The sequence below is a fragment of the Ailuropoda melanoleuca genome, chromosome 11, assembly GCF_002007445.2.
Source record: "Ailuropoda melanoleuca isolate Jingjing chromosome 11, ASM200744v2, whole genome shotgun sequence".
Lineage (NCBI taxonomy): Eukaryota > Metazoa > Chordata > Mammalia > Carnivora > Ursidae > Ailuropoda > Ailuropoda melanoleuca.
The window spans coordinates 26,120,156-26,139,057 of NC_048228.1; the positions used below are offsets into that span (position 1 = coordinate 26,120,156).

General features: G+C 36.7%; 1 protein-coding gene across 1 annotated transcript in view; it reads right to left on the minus strand.

The window, feature by feature from the left end:
* The window catches only part of TET2 (tet methylcytosine dioxygenase 2), a 125,239-nt gene that overhangs the window by 81,744 nt on the left and 24,593 nt on the right, over positions 1 to 18,902 (minus strand). Inside the window, exon 2 of the mRNA XM_002926670.4 lies at positions 6,412 to 6,556. The gene's annotated coding sequence lies outside the window, so the exon portion shown is untranslated. The remainder of the gene's footprint in view (positions 1 to 6,411; positions 6,557 to 18,902) is intronic.

Here is an 18,902-nt window from a genome sequence, read left to right on the forward strand (position 1 = left end):
GGAATCTGGGGATGTACTGTATGGTGATTAACATAATATAATAAAATAAAATTAAAAAAAAAAAAGAATAAGCACACTGGGACACTTTTAAATTGACCATCAGGAAAAAGAAAAGAATAGCAGAGGGAACAATTAAAAAATAATTCATGGAAAAAGTGAGAAAATTCTGAAGAGAGGTAATATGGATCAGCTGGATTTGAGGATATGAGTGGAAAAGAAAAGTAGAAGTTCTTGCCCAATGAGTTCAATATTCTCAATAAAGTAGGAAGCAAGCTGGCGAGGAGGGTTTGAGGAAGCATGTGTGTGTGCAGATGTGTAAATATGGAGGAGGATTCAAGATCTTGAGAAGATGGCCAAGTTTTTTCTTAAAGTCCCTCTAAGATTCCTAGCAAGATTCAAGGACTGTACATGCCTTTAAGAATTACAAAGTGCAAAACACATATACAACGTTAACTATATGGTCACGGATTATCCAAGAAACCTATTAATTATTCTCCCAATCTTCTCAACATTAAAAAAGCCAAGATAATACACTATAGTAGTCTCTGTCCCCCAGCCCCACTTGGTTTCACTTTCTGCAATTTTGGTTATCCGTGGTCATCCACCGTCCAGAAGCAGACGATAGTCTTTCCGACACACGGTCAGAAGGTACTAAGTCACATTGCCTATGCCATTCACCTCACTTGATTTCATCACGTAGGCATTCTATCTTCTCACATCATTACCAAAAAAAAGAGGTATTTTGAGGGAGAGAAGAGGGGAAAGAGGAGAGAGAGGGCACATTCATGTAACTTTTATTGCAGTATACTGTTATAATTGTTCTATTTTTAGTTATTGTTGTTAACTTCTTCCTGTGTCTATAAATTAAACTTTATCATAGGTATATATGTATAGGGAAAAAACAGAGTATATATAGGGTTTGGTACTATCTACAGTTTTAGACATCCACTGGGCACCTTGGAACATCCCTCCTCCCCCCTCTGCCCCTCCATAAGGGGAGAACACATTGACTACATTATTTCACATTTTGAGAAAAAGCTTTGGCCAGATTAACATCTGTAAAGATGGGTAAACATTTCTAATGCCTTCATTTGCATTGCAACTTTCTTTCAGAATACAAAGTGTTTTCACCAAGACTTTCATTTCTGCTTAAAATATCCTATGAGATCAATGGAGACAACTGATACTTCACCGTTTGATGGGGAAACTGAAACAAGAATGGTGAAAATAACTTTCATAGTGTGTAGTCTATTTTAGCATAGCTTACTTGTTCTAAACTCATAGTACAGGTCACATGTGGATACGCATTAATGCAAAAAAAAAAAACAAAACCAAAAACCAAACCTACAGTGCTATTTGTGAATTCAGGGATTGCCAAAGTTCTCAGCAGAATCCCATGAGAATGTCAATAGTCTTCTGTAATTCAGTCTCTTGGGACATAGAGACAATGAGACCAATCTGGGCCTTAAAATATACACAAGATACAGCTTTCATACAGTTCAGCCATGACTTGTATCATAATGTGGCATGTGTAATGGAGAGAGTAAAGAAACATAAAGAAAGATTGGTAGCACTATTGTAAGTAAAAAAGTAAACATTTCCCTCTTTTAAATACACTTCTGCACACTGCTAGATAATTACATTTTATTAAAAAGAAGAAAACATTTAGTAACAGATGAGTAGGAGAATAATAGTTTGAAGAGCACTGCATTAGATTTACCTCTAGGATCTATTTTTGTTTTAAAGTCCTGTGACTCAAAGGATAAATCAATTGGGTTTGTTGGAATACTGATGATGGATTTCAGTTCATAAGACTGGTCTGCAAGGAAAGGACATTTGGAGTCTTCATTTTAAAGCCTGCATGGTGTTTAAATTTGAGATAAAAAAAGCCATTTTTCTTCCAAAAGATAAAAGAAAAAACACAATATTAGAAATAACTGTTCTGTCTCAAACTATTGATGAAATAGAAAGATGACCTGTCTTTTAATAAGAATACTTCAACAATGACCATAGGTGGGAGAAAATGACTAAGGCAAGAAGAGTGAAGCTTGTAAATGAGTAAGGTCTGTTTCATGAGAAAGGGTGAGAATGTGCATAATAATTAGAAGAATGGCTACAAGAGAGTTATAATGGGCAAATACAAACCTTCTAACTCTTTTCTCCACAAACAAGACAGCAAAATACAAATCACTAACACTTCTTACAGATGACATGGAGGGGTAGTAGGTCTCAATAAGGACACCTGGAGCTAGTCCAGGTTTTGCCAATAGCTAATGACATGACCTTTAGGGAAGTCATGTATTATGTTTGGGTACCCTTTAATCTGCCATAAAATTAGCCAATTGGATGAAACTGATGTCTAATGGCCCATTTTTGAGCAATACTTTTATGATTCTCTGTTATTCCAACCTGGTGTAAAAATACAACATTTCGATAAGCATATTCTCCTACAATTTTTGCACTAGGTTAATATTTACACAGATTTCAATGCACAGTGAAACATTTCTCTTAGCAACTCAATTCAGCCTGTCAAACATTGCATGAACTTTATCCTTTGTAGTCTTGAGGACACCTACCCTGGATTGTCTCACCTCCCTCACCATGAATTCAAACGCACGATATGCCCCTGCTTCCCTATTTCCTTTAATGCCAATACTCAACTGGTCATTTAAAACCTGAAAACTTTGGGGCGCCTGGGTGGCACAGCGGTTAAGCATCTGCCTTCGGCTCAGGGCGTGATCCCGGTGTTCTGGGATCGAGCCCCACATCAGGCTCCTCCACTGTGAGCCTGCTTCTTCCTCTCCCACTCCCCCTGCTTGTGTTCCCTCTCTCGCTGGCTGTCTCTATCTCTGTCAAATAAATAAATAAAATCTTTAAAAAAAAAAACAAAAAAAACCTGAAAACTTTGACTCTTATCTTCTATTTGCAATTAGTGATTAAATTCTCAGGATTTTCCCTATCAGGTTTACCCTCCCTTCTCAGTCTTACCGCTAACATTGTAATCCACGTTCTCAACCTCACTCCTGAATCTCTTCAACCACTTCCTCCATCTCCATACTCTCCTGAACTTGTCAAAATAACAGTACTGTTAATGACCTGAATGCATCTGGTTACTCACCTGCTTCCACTGCACCTCAGTATTTGTATGATGGCATGTAAGCATCTTTAGCCTGGCCTGAGAGCTTTACAAAATTTGGCCTCGCCTGCTTTTCTATCTTTTCTCCCACCACTTGCCATCTCTATACAAAGTAGCCTCCCTTTGCCTCCCACCTCATCCTTTGCCTCGCCCACCTGCCCTCAACACCAACATCCTTATTTCTTCCATCTCATGCTGTTTCTCTTCCACTTCTCCACTGGAATATCATTCCCTGTTTGTTTTGTTGTTGTTGTTACTGTTTTTACGGATGACAGTGTGAAGGCTATGGAACTGTAATACATAAAAATAACTTAAATTAGAACTTTTTCTTTGGAGGTTTTCTTTCAGTGTTACTGAGGTATAACTGACCAATTAAACTGTAAGATATTTACAGTGCACAATGTGATGATTTGCTATACATACACATCATGAAAGGGTTCCCCTATCAAGTTAATAAACATATTCATCACCTCACACATCTACCATGCTTTGTGTGTGTGAGAACACTTCCACTCTCTTAGCAAATATCAATTATACAATGTGGTGTTATCAACTACAGACACCACATTATATATTTGATTCCCAGACCTTATTTGTCTTATAACTGAAAGTCTGCACTCTTTTGCCAACTATCCAATTTCTTCCTATCCGTCAAAATCCAGGCCACCATATGCCACCTTCCTTTGCAAAGTCCTCCTCTAACTGTTTTAGTCTAGATGGACCTTCCTATTCCTTGAACTTCCAACGTTCTCATCTGTATCACTTACTTGGGTATATGTGTACACATTTACAGATGGTAAATGATTAAGCTGCATAAGATCTCTGATTCTGTTTCAATCATTCTGTGAAAACTTTTTACTATTCTAGTTCTTTGTGGCATTCTCCTCTACCTGTTCTCCCCCATATGACTTTATGGCCTATTTGTATATATATATATATTTTTTTTAGATTTTTACTCAAAATTAATCTTCTCATTAGTTAATCTTCTTGGTTACTCCATCTTCAATTACTACCTCACCATCCCTCCAATTTTCTTTTTCTGTCTTAAATTTTTTATGCTTAGCACTTCTTGGTATTTACTGCACTATATATTTTTATTTATTTGTCTTGTTTATATCTGTCTGCCACTCTAAATTCTAAGCTAAACAAGTACAGGGACCTTAACCTTTTTGCTCAGTAATGTACCCTGGTTCCTAAAGAGTGCCTGGTACTTGACAGGCACTCAAGAAATACTCTTTGATTGAATTTATTATTTAAAAACTGAAAGCAACATTAATAATAGTAAAAATAATAATAATAAACAAATGCTAATACAAGATTTAGAATTTAATTGTGCCAGGCCCTGTACATATTATCCATATACATATATAATACTATTATTGTTACTTATGACCTATTTTCCTCATTGCTGAATAAAACAAGGCTTTGAAGAGGTTAAATAATTTCTCCAAGAACACAAAGCTAGTAAATATTATTAAAAATAAATCCTAGGTTTATTTATCACTGAAAATATCTCCTAGGCTAAGCTTATCCAACTGTAAAAAGCTAAATACAAAATAATATTCTTTTTTGGATATGAGGGAAGAGCTCCTCCGGGAGTTACTTGTGAAATCAATCTATCTTTCGCCCCCACTCTCTCTCTCTCTCTCAAATAGCTAATACTTTAATTTCTTCTTTTCTTGTTAGTAATTTCTCTTACATTTTTCCTCAAACTTTGAACTTCCTTCCTTACCTACACTTCATCTCCAAGAAGAGAAAAATTCTGACTAATGCTATTGTAAAAACTCCATCTTAAAATTGCATCTCAGTTCTCACATAAAGGTCAAGCACAGAATGAGTAGCCACAGTCCTCACAGCAAGAGGTAAAGCATCCATTATGGGAGGAGGGGAAAAGCAAAGAATGCTTTATTCATAATTACCTAAGATTTTCCAGCATGAGAGGGGAAAGAGGAAGTCTATTTTCAGTGACAATGAATACTCTAAAAATATTAGCATGCAAGGGGAAATTTTTCACTCTGAGAGTTAGTTGTGCTGAGTTCTCTTTCCCTTACGGAGTGACTTAAAATTCCCAGGGTAGAGAGGTAATCTAGGCAGATGTAGCTCCCTTATGTCTTGAAAATGGCAACATCTAGGAATCATGGGAGTTTAACTGAGGACACCCTGGGAAGGATTTCTCAGCACCAGGTCAGTCTCAAAGAAGTATCAAGTGGCAGAGTGGATACTTATACCCCCAGGCGTCTAGAGTGAGGGCAGAGATTACAGCGCCGTAGGCCTTTGAGGGTTGTTATGCTGGATGCGTAAATAAGATTCAGTGAGACTGAAGCCAAACTAGCTGCTAACAGACTTACAGAAGAAAACATTTAAAAAACTCATGCTGCTTCTTTTTTTAACCTAACATCCATTTTCTTTGCAACGATGGCCCCATAATTGTAATTGACTTAAAGTACAGGCAAAGGTATACATTGAATTCATTCTGGTGTCCATCTTGAATATTTTGGAAAAAAATATCCGCTATGAGTTTCTCACTTCTGTTCATCTATATAAATGTTAATGGTGTGATAAATAACCCTTAGGTTGGGCCACTCGCTATCCTGTCAGTGAAGGGCATTCAGAAAAAATTGATCTTTATTAACATCAACTGTAGATGAAAAAAGTACTTGGTATCTCCCTCTCTGTCAGTTCCTCTATTTATATTTTCAGAAAAATCATGTGAAAAAATTAGATAGGCTTTCCCAAAATCTGTCATTGTATACTTTAGTTCTCTGACGGTTCTATGGGACAAAATCATCATGAAAACTGGCTGCCTAGGCTTAGTAGGTGCTCACCATAATCACAAAGAATCACTTTTTTTCATCCTCAACAAATGAGACGAAGTGGCCACAAGTGAGGTAAAAATGGAGAGGAGAAATACCGTGACAAGTGGTTGTAGATATCACATTTTTCCATGCTTATAGTTATATTTACATGGCTCTTATCTTTTTAAAAAAAATTCAAAGACATTGAGAATCTGATGAAAAACTACCTCTTCTCCAGAAAACCATGTAGATACGTATCCATCCATCCATCCATCCATCCATCCATCCAGGTTAGTACAAAATTCTAGGACATTCATAGATCTTAAAATCTAACCCATGTGTCCCAAGCATAGATAATTAATGTATTTGAGCGAGTACAGAGTAATTTAGAGTTGAACGTTAGAAGAGAAATTGACCATAAAATTACGAATAAATTTATATTTCTCGGAAACCAAGCACCAGCTGTCCCCAGCATCTTACCAGCAGCTGTATCCCTTACTGTTCCTCCTGGATCATGGCCTGTTGGCTGCTGCTGAGCCCATCTCCTGCTTCCAAGCGTGGTAACTCAACAGGAGCAAGGGCAAGTAGACAATCTTAAGAGGGTTTGATGATGATGTTGGCCAGCCTGGAAAAGACACAGAATTTGAATATTTTTAAGTTAGCATAAAGGAACAAGACGTACATTTGGTATGAAAACTATCATGTAAAGTTTAAAAGGTTATAGATGCCCATAACTGGATACGTCCAACTATATCACTGGCTGTTAAAAAATTCAGGGTTGGAAGATCATTCTCAAAGCAATGAAAACTCCGAGATGCACCATAATATGATACTGATACTTGTAGAGAAAACTTCGCAATGCCCAATGCATCTCTGCCCAACCAGCAATCCTCACATCTTGACAGTGATTATCAATTAGTCTTGGGACCCACTGGGTTATATTACTTCATCTGTTGAATCCAGTGGTTCTCAGCCTTGGCTGTAATCGTATCATCTGGGTGGGAAGCTGAGGCCTCATGCTCAGAGATTCTGATCTCTAGGGCTAAAAATGAAGCCTTAATCCCCAGGTAATTCTAGGGTGCAGCCAGGATCAAGAATCATTAACTTAAGGCCTTGTCCTTGTTGAGAGGCAGCACTCACTTGACTTATAAATAGCAAATGTTTATTCAGAATATACTGTATCAAGGCAACGTGCTAAGTAAAGGTAAAGGCAGAACATTGTAACATGTGGTCCCTATGTTCAGGGACTTTAATTTAGCTCAAGAGATTGAATACAAATTTTAATCTGATCACCTAACAAGACACTTACTTTACAAATATAACCAAAGTAAGGCTTCATTAGTCAAAGATGTAGTGAGAATCTTGGGTGCTCCAGAAGTAAAGATGACCATGAACTGAAATAAGGGAGAAAGTTGAATGTGTGAAGAAAGTCTTCTGAGTTCTAAGGGCAGGGTGAAAGTCAGAGAAAGGAACAGGGAGAGAGGATTTTCAAAGACACAGCTGTTAGAATATGTGTAGCAAATTGAGGGAGACTGAAGAGCCCATTCTGACAGATTTCTACAAAGGAGTATTAGAAGAATTTGGAGAGGCAGATTTGAGCTAGAATGTACAGACAAGTGATATGTGGCTAAAGAAGTTGGGTCATTTTCTGGAATATCTGGAAATAGTACCTGGAATAGTACTGAGAGCTGTTGACGACGGCTCACGTCCCCAAGGGGTCTTACTAGATTTACTGGGTTCTTAGTAAATGCTAGACACTGTGCTTGATGCATTACATATGTTATCTCATTTAACACAAACATCTGGTGAGGTAGTTATTGCTATCCCTACTTTACAGAGTTAAGAAGGGAGGTCACTTAATTTTCTCAAAGTTCTATAGCAGGAAATAGTAAGCCAAGACCAGACAACATGCTGTTTCTTTAGAAACACAGCATCACAAGAGTTATGTATTAACACTTAGGGTTTTTAAAAATTGAAATATAATTCACATACCATAAAATTATTTTAAAGTATACAATTCTGTGGGTTTCAGCCAAAAAGTTGTGCCATTATTGCCACTATCAAATTCCAGAACAATTTAATCACTCCCAAAATAAATCTGTTACCCAGCAGGAGTCAGTCCTCATTTGTCCCTCTCCTCCAGCTAATCACCCTTCTGTCTCTACGTATTTGCTCATTCTGGGTATTTCAAATAAATGAAATCATGAAGAATTTGACTTTTTTTGTGTCTGGTTTCTTGCACTTAGTATAGTATTTTCAAGGTTCATCTATGTTTTACTGTGACTCAGTACTTCATTCATTTTTATGGCCAAGTAATATTCCACTGTATAGATATACCATACTTTATTCATGATGGATATTTGGGTTATTTCTACTTTTTAGCTATTATAAATAATGCTGCTATGAACATTCATTTACAAGTCTTTTTATATTGTGGTAAAATACATGCAACAAAAAATTTAGCATTTTAACCATATTTTAAATGTATAGTTCTATGCATTAAGCAGTCTTAATCATCACCACCACCCATATCTAGAAATTTTTTATTTTCCCAAACTCAAACTCTATCCCCATTAATCAATAACTCCGCAACCTCCCCTCTCCCAAGCCCTGGCAGATACAATTCTATTTTCAGGCTCTATGAATCAGACAATTCCAGGTACCTCATATAAACAGAATCATATGATATATGTCCTTTTGTGCCTGGCTTATTTCACTATGCCTAATGTCTTCAAGATTTGTCCATCTTGTAGCACATGTCAGAATTTCCTCCCTTTTAAAGGCTGAATAGTATTCCATTATATGAATACACCACATTTTGTTTGTCTACTCATCTGTTGATGGACACTTGCATTGCTTCCACCTGTAGGCTATTGTTAATAATGCTGCTTTGAACATGGGTATTCATTGTTTGTCAGTTTTGTGTGGACATACATTTTTAATTCTCTTGGAAGTGGAATTGCTGAGTCATATGATAATTCCGTATTTACCCTTCCAAGGAACTGCTAAACTGTTCTGCAGAGTGAATGGCTGTGCCATTTTACATTCCCATCAGCAGTGTATGAGGGTTCCAATTTTCCTTCATCCTCACCAACACTAGTTATTGCCTAACTTTTTTTTAAAAAAGCCATTCTCACGGGTATGGAGTAGTAAAAGATTAAGCTGTTATAAATTATTACATACAAGATATTGGCTTATTGTTGTAGTTCATATATAAAGGGGTGAGTCTGAACAAGAGGGTGGAAGAGGAAGTAAAATAAAATGATCAAGAGGGAAGTATTACTGATTGGGAAAGGAGTGCGTCCTAGGAGCACTGCAGGTACAGGGAGAAAAAGACAGACTCAATTATAGAAGTAAAGCTTTGAGCTTGGCTGCAAAGAAAAATAACGGTATTAGTCAGTGGTAATTCTAGAAAGAAATCTGAAGTGACAAAATAAATTGTTGACATGATGTATCTGAGAACCTATGCAATCCAAATAAGTAATTATCAGGAGGTCAGGGTTGGAAACAATACAATATCTTGTGTTTTTAGAGCAGGTCGAAGCAGCACTGCTAAAACTAGAAGAAGGCCATTGTCTGTACCTGTTTAGATTCCTCAAGGCTGGGTTTACTTACGGGCCAAACACTGAGGAATACAGAGCAACAGAACTATACATTTGCCTTCCTGTGTTCTGTTTAAAATACCAATACAAAACTTCAATAGTAAAATAATACATTCTTTACACTCGGAGCTTTATCAGAACTTGAGCTGTAAGACCCTTGAGGTGGTATCAGATTTTTATCTATACTTTGAGGCATTCGGGACAGCAGTGCCCTTGGTTCAGGATGGCGTGAGCAGGCTTAGTGGTATTGCCCTCTAAGGGCTGACACAAGATCAAGAGGCCTACAGATATGAATGTCGCTACAAGCAGTTATCTGGTTGGCTGGAAACCAGCTGGCAAACTATCAAGGAGAACGTGAAGTTCCAGTTTTCTATGCCCCAAACAGCCCCCTTAAAAAAAAAAAAATCCCAACAATTAGAATATACACCCATAAGAGACCACAAGTCTATTGTTACAACACAGTTCCTCAATGGTCAACAATCCTGGCTTCGTTCGGTTTTGGAAAATTTCCAAAATAGTAACATTCAGAAATCAATACAGTGATGACTCACATACTTGGTTACCTGTTCTGAAAGAAAAGGCGAATACTATTTAGGATGCTATGGTAAATATTCTCAAAGAAAATGCAAAACACTGTCAGTCAGCTTACACACTGAGTTTTCCCTCCTACCTAATACACTGAGATTATACAAAAAAATCACCCAGAAGGCAAAACACAATAAACACAAAGGGTAACTGATGAAGACAGAGGTTAAAATAAGAGCCATAGAGGAAAAAAAAAATCTAAGAGGGAAAGCCAATGAATACATTTAAACGTTCTCACTCCCACACACACATCTATATTTTTAATTGAATGAAATAAACCTCAAGGTCAAAGTTGTAATCTTGCTGAGGATAATGTGGTTCCAAGAAGATTTTTCTTTGTTTCCTAAATTAAAGTCTATTCTGGTATATTTAATCTTCATCAACTATTCGCTGTGTTTTAAAAAGATAGTATCTACTTTCTATATTATCTTTCAGAAGGTAGATGAAAAAACAATGACAATAAAAATTGCTACAATTTATTGAATGCATGCTTAGTCATTTAATCTTCAAACTATTATCATATGCTCAGTCGTGTCCCTTAGCACACACTTTGTAGGTGGCAGGCCAATGGAGCCATGCTCTTACCTACCATGCTTCACAACATCACCAGCTTGTAAGAGATTCAATGAGGAAAACATTCCATTTCGGTGAAAGGTAAACTATTCTATTTTTCAAACCCTAGAAGCAGACACTTTATCTCAAAATCAAAATAAAACTTTTCTCTGTAAATCAGTTGCTCTACCTATAAACATGTATGTATCAATATAAGCTATGTATCATATATAGAAATCTTTCTCTGGGGCCTTAAATACATTCTCCTGTTAATCACTGACCAAAAGTCATTAATACCGTCATTACAAGCTATGTTTCTCCTGCTGGATCTAGCCCTTCCTTTCCTTTTTGTGCTACTTGTCCATCCTCATTGCATGTCTCTTCAAAGCTCCCAGCAATAGGTGCTTCCTTCTGTTCTCATGCTGCCTCAGCTGTGATCCTCCTCCAGGTCTAAATGGGGTCAGACCGGAGTTCACTGAACAGCAGGTTACTGACCTCAGCAGGATATGCCCATAAAATGGTTTTCCTCTTCCATCCCCCCTCCTCTTCCCCCTCGCATACACTTTTTCTGCAAGTAAATGATCCCAACTGCACGGTGCCCAAAGGGAAGTGCTATTTCAGAATGTCGGCTTCTTGGCAAGAGCAACAGCTATTCTATTAATGCTTTTAAAAAATCACTACAGCAGTTAAAACTCTAAGAAGAAAACTAAAGGAAGTCCTCATGCATACTTACTCCCTGCACTTCCTAACAGAGACAAAGTGGCGACTCCAAGGAAAAATTCAGTAAGCATTTACGGAACAAATTCCACTAAGCTAAAAACAAATATACACCAAACAAGGTTGTTTCTAATCAACAGTCTTTAAAGAACTAAGACTGCCAGACAAAGTCGAAGTTTAAGGCAGCAGTTCGAAATTGTTTGGCACAGCATTTCCATTGCACAAAGAAATTATTTAAGAACGAAACACAGGAATGTAGAGGGACAGGTATAAATTTACTTGGCATTCTATGTACATTATCAGATCAATTTATATACCTCCTGGAAACAAACAAACGAGTTATGATGAAATCAATGTTTTTAAAAACCAAGATGGAGAACCCACATTAGAAGAAAACACCAAATAAAAATCAGGAAAAAAGTCCATACAAATTCTTATTTCTGAAGTGGAAACATTTCTATGACATTCTGATACTTGCTAGTATCTGCTAATATCTGCTAATAACTGATACCTCTTTGGTCAGAGGTGTGCCCAATATCTTAATTCTAAAAAGCCAGCAGAAGATAATGGTTTATTCCTCATCCACTGAAATAGGAAATACAATATTCTGTAACAGAACTGCCATTTGTAGTGCCCAAGCATTTGGGGGATTCTGTCTAGAAATTCCATGTAGTGGAGGAGAGGAGAGAGGCAAAGAAAAGAGTGTGTACTTATTTTAATGGTTCATCTGTCATTTCCTTTTCTCTTTACACAAGGGACTTTGGGAATTGGCAATTGTATTTATATGGTTCACTGCAGGACAATAACTCTACTGGGAGCCAGGCTGTAAGCTGAATCTCAAAAGAAACTTCTCTCCCCGTAACTCTCTCAAACCCATAAACAAACTAAGGAAGTAGGCAGGTGGAAGATATAACCAAAGGGTTGATCTACCTCAGGTTCTAATTCTGACATTAATCCTTCATAACTTCATGATCTTGAGCCGGTCACTTAAGGAAACTGAGGACTGGAGAAGTCTATAAAATATTAAATTGTATTATCTCTGTTTCAATCAGGTTTGGGCTTTACGATTCTATAGCTCAGATACCGTCTAATTTGATAAGGGTGGAACAAATACACATATAAAAAAGGGTTATTGCAAAAATGAATAAGGTGTAAAGAATGAGCAAAATTATATTGGTAGAATTATCCCAATTTAAAAACACTTTTATGATATTAAAACTTTATAACAAATAATTCTTAAATAGTAATATGTAACTATAAGCAATAGTCACAATGCTCATTATTGATTCCAAAGAAATTTTTACATGTAGATTCTATTCTAAGATATACAATGTATATTCTATTCCTTTAGATTTGGCAATTTCATGTTATAAAGTAACATAATGAATTTTTCAGAGTAATGAAGCTACTCCCATGGTTCAGTTAGAGTCAATTGCTAGCTACATCCATTTATAACAGCTATAGGGATCAATAACTTGGTAGACTGTAAGTGCTTTTTAAAAAACTGTTTCAAATCTACAACATTAACCTAGATACTTTTTAAATGAGTCCATTTTCCTTACTCTTTAGGAAAAGTATTAGGTATATACTAACCCCATCTTCCTATTTATTTAGGACAGATGGGAAGTAAAAGAATAAATTTTTAAATGATTAATTATGATATAAATTATTAAATAGCCCAAAAAATATCTTCATGTAAAAATGCTATAAGTCTTATGGGGTATGAGTTAAGGTTTAAAGCCATTACATTAATAACATCAATACAAACATCAAAGGATCAATGAGAAAAATTCTAATGCTTGAGGAGTTGGCAAGCTGTATAAAATACAATTTTATACCATATATAAAACTGCCAACATTTGATTTGTTACTATTTGTAAAAAGCAATATTGCTTCAGTTATGATACTGTCTACATTTTGCATTCTAAAAATGTAAACAAGGAAATTTCATTAAATTTTATTTCTACTAAAAAGGCAAAGAAAGGAGAATGAAGAATTCCACAAATTTCCCAAAGGTTTTAATTTTATTCTGTTCCTTAAAGTGGAATATTACATTGAAAAGATTTCAGAACATATAGGAAAACTCTGAAGTTATGCTTACCAGGACTGTTAAAAGCAAATTATGCATTTTTCAAAACTGAAGTGTCATGAAGATGATATAAAATACTTCTATAATAAGATATTCTTGAAAACAGTTTAGTAAACATCAAGTTAAGACAAATAAATGATGAGTGGTAACAAAAATATTTAACAGTTCACATGTCAAAATATGGGTCCTAGGGTTAGAGGAGGGTCTAGAGGCCACCTACAGGCCATATATTACTATTTTAGTTATGAGATCGTGGGGAGGTCCAGGGAGTCACTCAGAGGGAGCGACAGTATCTTAGGGAAGAATTCTCTGGCTACCTTCAAAATATTTCAGTACCCATCAGCACAGCCACACTCATGTATACCCGCCGCATAACAGCTCTGGCTCTGTGTATAATTCTTTTTTTTTTTAAAGATTTTATTTATTAATTTGACAAAGAGAGACAGCCAGCGAGAGAGGGAACACAAGCAGGGGGAGTGGGAGAGGAAGAAGCAGGCTCATAGTGGAGGAGCCTGATGTGGGGCTCGATCCCAGAACGCCGGGATCACGCCCTGAGCCGAAGGCAGACGCTTAACGACTGCGCCACCCAGGCGCCCCTGTGTGTATAATTCTTAAACACAGATTCAAAAACCATTAAGCAGTTATTTAAGTCTTTGCAAATCTACTCCTTGTTACTAGAGAAAATGTTAACTATTAATTTTGGCAGTACCTGGCAAGCAACATCATGAGGGAAGTTCAGAAGAAGGAATGAAAACTTAAAGACGAAAGTTTTTTTTTTTTATTATCTTTTTTTTAAAAGATTGATTATTTATTTATTTATTTATTTATTTATTTATTTATTTATTTATTTGACAGAGACAGCCAGCGAGAGAGGGAACACAAGCAGGGGGAGTGGGAGAGGAAGAAGCAGGCTCCCCGCTGAGCAGCCCTATGCAGGGCTTGATCCCAGGACCCTGGGATTATAACCTGAACCGAAGGCAGACACTTAATGACTGAGCACCCAGGTGCCCTAATTTCCAAATGAAAACATAAAACTTACAAAACTATTTTATGACATTATTAAAATTATTTAAAAATTAAAATATGAGGTTAGACCTTCATTCAAGTAATGACAGATGACAGAATTTAAATATATTTCTTCCTCAATAAATAAGACCTTTAGAATAAAAAGCTATAATCACACTTAAGACTGGACAATCATATAATTGGATGACAAATCCAAATAGGTACTTAAATAATAAAATTTTGACACAGTGGTTTTTCACCGAATTATCGTATTCATTATAAGTTGGATTTTTGTATATTAAATTTCCTGGAGTTGGTGTTCAACTATTGCTATTTAGTAGTCGATCTCTTAGGAATAAGCAAAATTATAATAAGGAAGAAATAACAGCATAATTTAAAAAAAATCTGCTGTAATGTTACAGAGATGCAAGGGGTGGTCTAATAGAATTGCACATTTAGAAAGTGTTTTAAATCTTTTTTTTTTTAAGTTTTTTTTTTTTTTTAATTTTTTTATTCGACAGAGATAGAGACAGCCAGCGAGAGAGGGAACACAAGCAGGGGGAGTGGGAGAGGAAGAAGCAGGCTCATAGCGGAAGAGCCTGATGTGGGGCTCGATCCCAGAACGCCGGGATCACGCCCTGAGCCGAAGGCAGACGCTTAACCGCTGTGCCACCCAGGCGCCCCTAGAAGGTGTTTTAAATCATTTTTTATTTGATAGATCTCGTAGGTGGAATACATCAATATAGACAGAAGGAATTTGTTGTTGTTTATTGTCCTCCTTTTGAAAGGGATTAAAGTCACCTAGCAACCTCTGTGTTGTAGAAACCAAAATAGAATCGTTGGCTGTCTGCTACCAGTTCATCTACAACAGAATAGTAAAGCAAGCAGAAAAGCACGGGGCTAGTACACTATGGTGTACACTCTGACACACATTTTTCATCACATGACAAGGTAAAAATCATCAAGAAACTCCCAGGGAGAAAAAAACTCCTATAAAAGCATATTGAGAACTTACAAACTTGACCACCAAGACTAGAGATACACATACACACTCCAAAAAATAACAAAAGACTTAACCATAGAGTATATAGATCATAGTTTAGACAGGGGACTCAATAATGGAAACTTTGTGAAGGGCTTTAAAATATTCTAGGTAGAAACAGATATGGACATCATAATAATTTATAGAAGCAGATTTTGTATTTGAACTTTTATAGAAGCAAACAAGGAATGATTATTAAAGTAGGGCAGGAGGTAGTTAGGGGAAGCAACTTTAACACTGAGTAATAAATATGAGGATTTGAATTATAAAGATTGATAAGGGGACAACATCAGTTAGAATGTGAAATGCTGTTTGTGATAATGGAACAGAGCGAGGTAAATGATAGAGCATATTAATATTTCAGAAAGGTTTTTTTTCCTGAGTGTCATATTCCAGAGTGAGGAAATAAGCTATGCAATAAAGGTAACTTAGCTCCCTAGTAAAACAAAGAAACTGTATATTTTAAGAGAAAAGAGCTTAATGATTTTAGGACATGTGTGCATATATTTTATATTTGCAAATGTATACGAATAGAAGAAAAGCAGGTGTGTCAGAATTTGCATTTTCCTCTATGTATTAACGACTGAGGTTTTGGAATATGGGACAACATTTTTAGATAGTGAAAGAATAAAATCACCATTTTTAAATCATCACTGAGCAAAGTGGTGTTTGGGGAAAAAAAGAGCCACTGACTTTGCCTTCAGAGAAAAAAGTCCGGGATAAGCCCTTTGTGCCAAGTTGACACAGGTCCACAGGCCATGGAAATCAATACTGCATGTCTTGATTCTTCATCGGTTGTGAGTAGATGAGAAGGTAAACGAAAACTGGAGCATCTGACGCTTTATACTTGGAGATGTGAAAGTGTCATTTCTAAGAAGGGTCAATTGTCAGCTGACCAGAAAGGCACACCTCCTCTAACCTCCAAGAATGAACCAGTAAAAGAAGAGAAGGGAAACAAACAAATGGACCACCATTCATACACACGTGTTATTTCAGCTCTGTGGCCATTAAAAACCAGATAACGCTGCATGCTGAAAACCGCTTTCCTTGTGAGAAAGATGAGTAACACTGCAGAGCCTAAATCGCGGGGTAAACTTAATCCGGTCTCACTAGGAGTGCAGCTGCTTTACACTGCAGGCAGTCTTAGAGTGGGATGTCAGTCTTGCCTCCAGCAAGTGCCAATGAAATGACTTCACACTCCAGGTTTATGCCAGGTCAGGGTGCACAGGTTGTGTCCAGAGCCATGAATGAAGTCATGCTTTATCAGAAAGCAGGTCAGAGGTGACATAAATCATGGCAGTGTAACAGTTGACTAAAAATAAGTTTTTATGATAAGCAGTCATTTCCTAAATGAAGAAGATACATGCCGTTCATATTGAGGTGTGTTGAGAGGGAGATCCTCACATAAAACTGAACAAGTCTCTTTCATCTTCAACATCCTGAGAAAAGGCATGGGGTCTGCAGGCACATGAATCTGGCTGGCAGCCTTTGGTATATCACAGGCACTGAACGTAGCCACTTGACTTGTGCCTCTTCGCTGCCTGGGGACATCCTATGCCTGCGCTTCCACTCACCTTTCCATGCAGGACTAGTGCCAACTGCTCATTTTAAGTTTACAGGTCAAGTAAGAAGGAGATTAGGTTATCTTTCCTTAACCTCAGGTTGGGAAACAGAGTGTCAAAAGAGGACTTGAATTGAAACATTACAACTACCCGTATGAAAGAGAAGACATGCTTGTACTGCCTAATTTATTTTCTTTTTACAAATTTGGGGGGGGTTGGTTGCTTTATATGTTTTTGATTGATAAACTTTATTTTTTAAAGTAGTAAAATTTGGCAGAAAGTACACAGTTGTCATGTACTTCTGTCCACGCACATAGACAATCTCCCCCACTATCAACATCTCCCATCAGAGTGGCACAGGTGTTATAACTAGGGAACCTACACTGACACACCACTATCACCCAAAGCCTATAGTTCACAGTAGGGATCACTCTTGGTGTTGTACATCCTGTGAGTTTTCACAGATGCATAATGACATGTATCCACCATTGTTGTATATTACAGAATGGTTTCACTGCCCTCAAAATCCTCTATACTCTGCCTATTCATCCCTTCTTAACCCCTCATCTGTGAAAAACACTAATCATTTTGCCATCTTCATAATTTTGCCTTTTTCAGAATGTCACACAACTGGAATCAAACAGAATGGCTTATTTCATTTAATTTTAATATGCATTTGAGTTTCTTCCATGTTTCTTTAGGGCTTGGTAGGTTTTTTTTTTTTTTTTTAAGTGCTGAATAATATTGCATTGTCTGACTACCAAAGTTTATCCATTCACCTACTGAAGGACAGTTTTCACAATTAGGAAGAAAGCTGCTATTGACACCATGTGCAGGTTTCTGTGTGGAGATAAATGTCAACTCCTTTGGGTATATACCAAGGGGTGCAATTATGATTGTATGGTAAGAGTAAGTAAAATTTTGTGAGAAACTGCCAAACTTTCTGCCAAAGCGGCTGTACCATTTTGCAGCCGCATCAGCAAGGAATGGTGTCTGTTACTGTACATCATTACCAGCATTTGGTGGGTCAGGTATGTAGCAGAATATCATTGTCATTTTAATTTTCAATTCCCTAATGACATATGATGTTGAATATCTATCACATGCTTACTCGCATCTGTGTATCTCCTTTGATGAGGTGTCTGTTCAGGTCTTTTCCCATTTTAAAAATTAGGTTGCTCATTTTCTAAAATTGTTTTGAGAATTTGAAGTGTTCTTTGTGTATTTTCGTTAACAATCCTTTATCAGATGAGCCTTTTCCAAATAATTTCTCCCAGTCTATGGCTTGTGTTCTCATTCTCTTGACACTGACTTTAGCAGAGGAGAATTTTTTTTCATTTTAAAGAAGTTCAGCTTAAAAATCATTACTTTTATGAATCATGTCTTTGCTGTTTTATCTAAAAAGTCATTGCCTTACCTAAGTTCCTCTAGGTTTTCTCCTATGACATCTCTAGGAGTTTTATAGTTTTGCATTTTACATTTATGTCCATGATCCTTTTTGAGTTAATTTTTTTTTGTCAAAAATGTACGGTTTGTTACTAGATCCATGTTGCTGCATATGGATGTCCAGCTGTTTCTGCACCATTTATTTAAAGATTGTCTTTGCTCCACTGTATAGCCTTTAGCCTTTGTAAAAGATCAGTTGACTATATTTATGTGGATCTATCTGTAGGATCCCTATTCTGTTGCACTGATCTGTTTTTCTATCCTTTCACCAGTACCACACTGTATTGGTTGTTGAGACTTGAAGTTGAGTTGTGTCAGTCCTCCAACTTTATTCTTCTCTTTCAATATTGTTTGAATACTGGGTTTTCTTC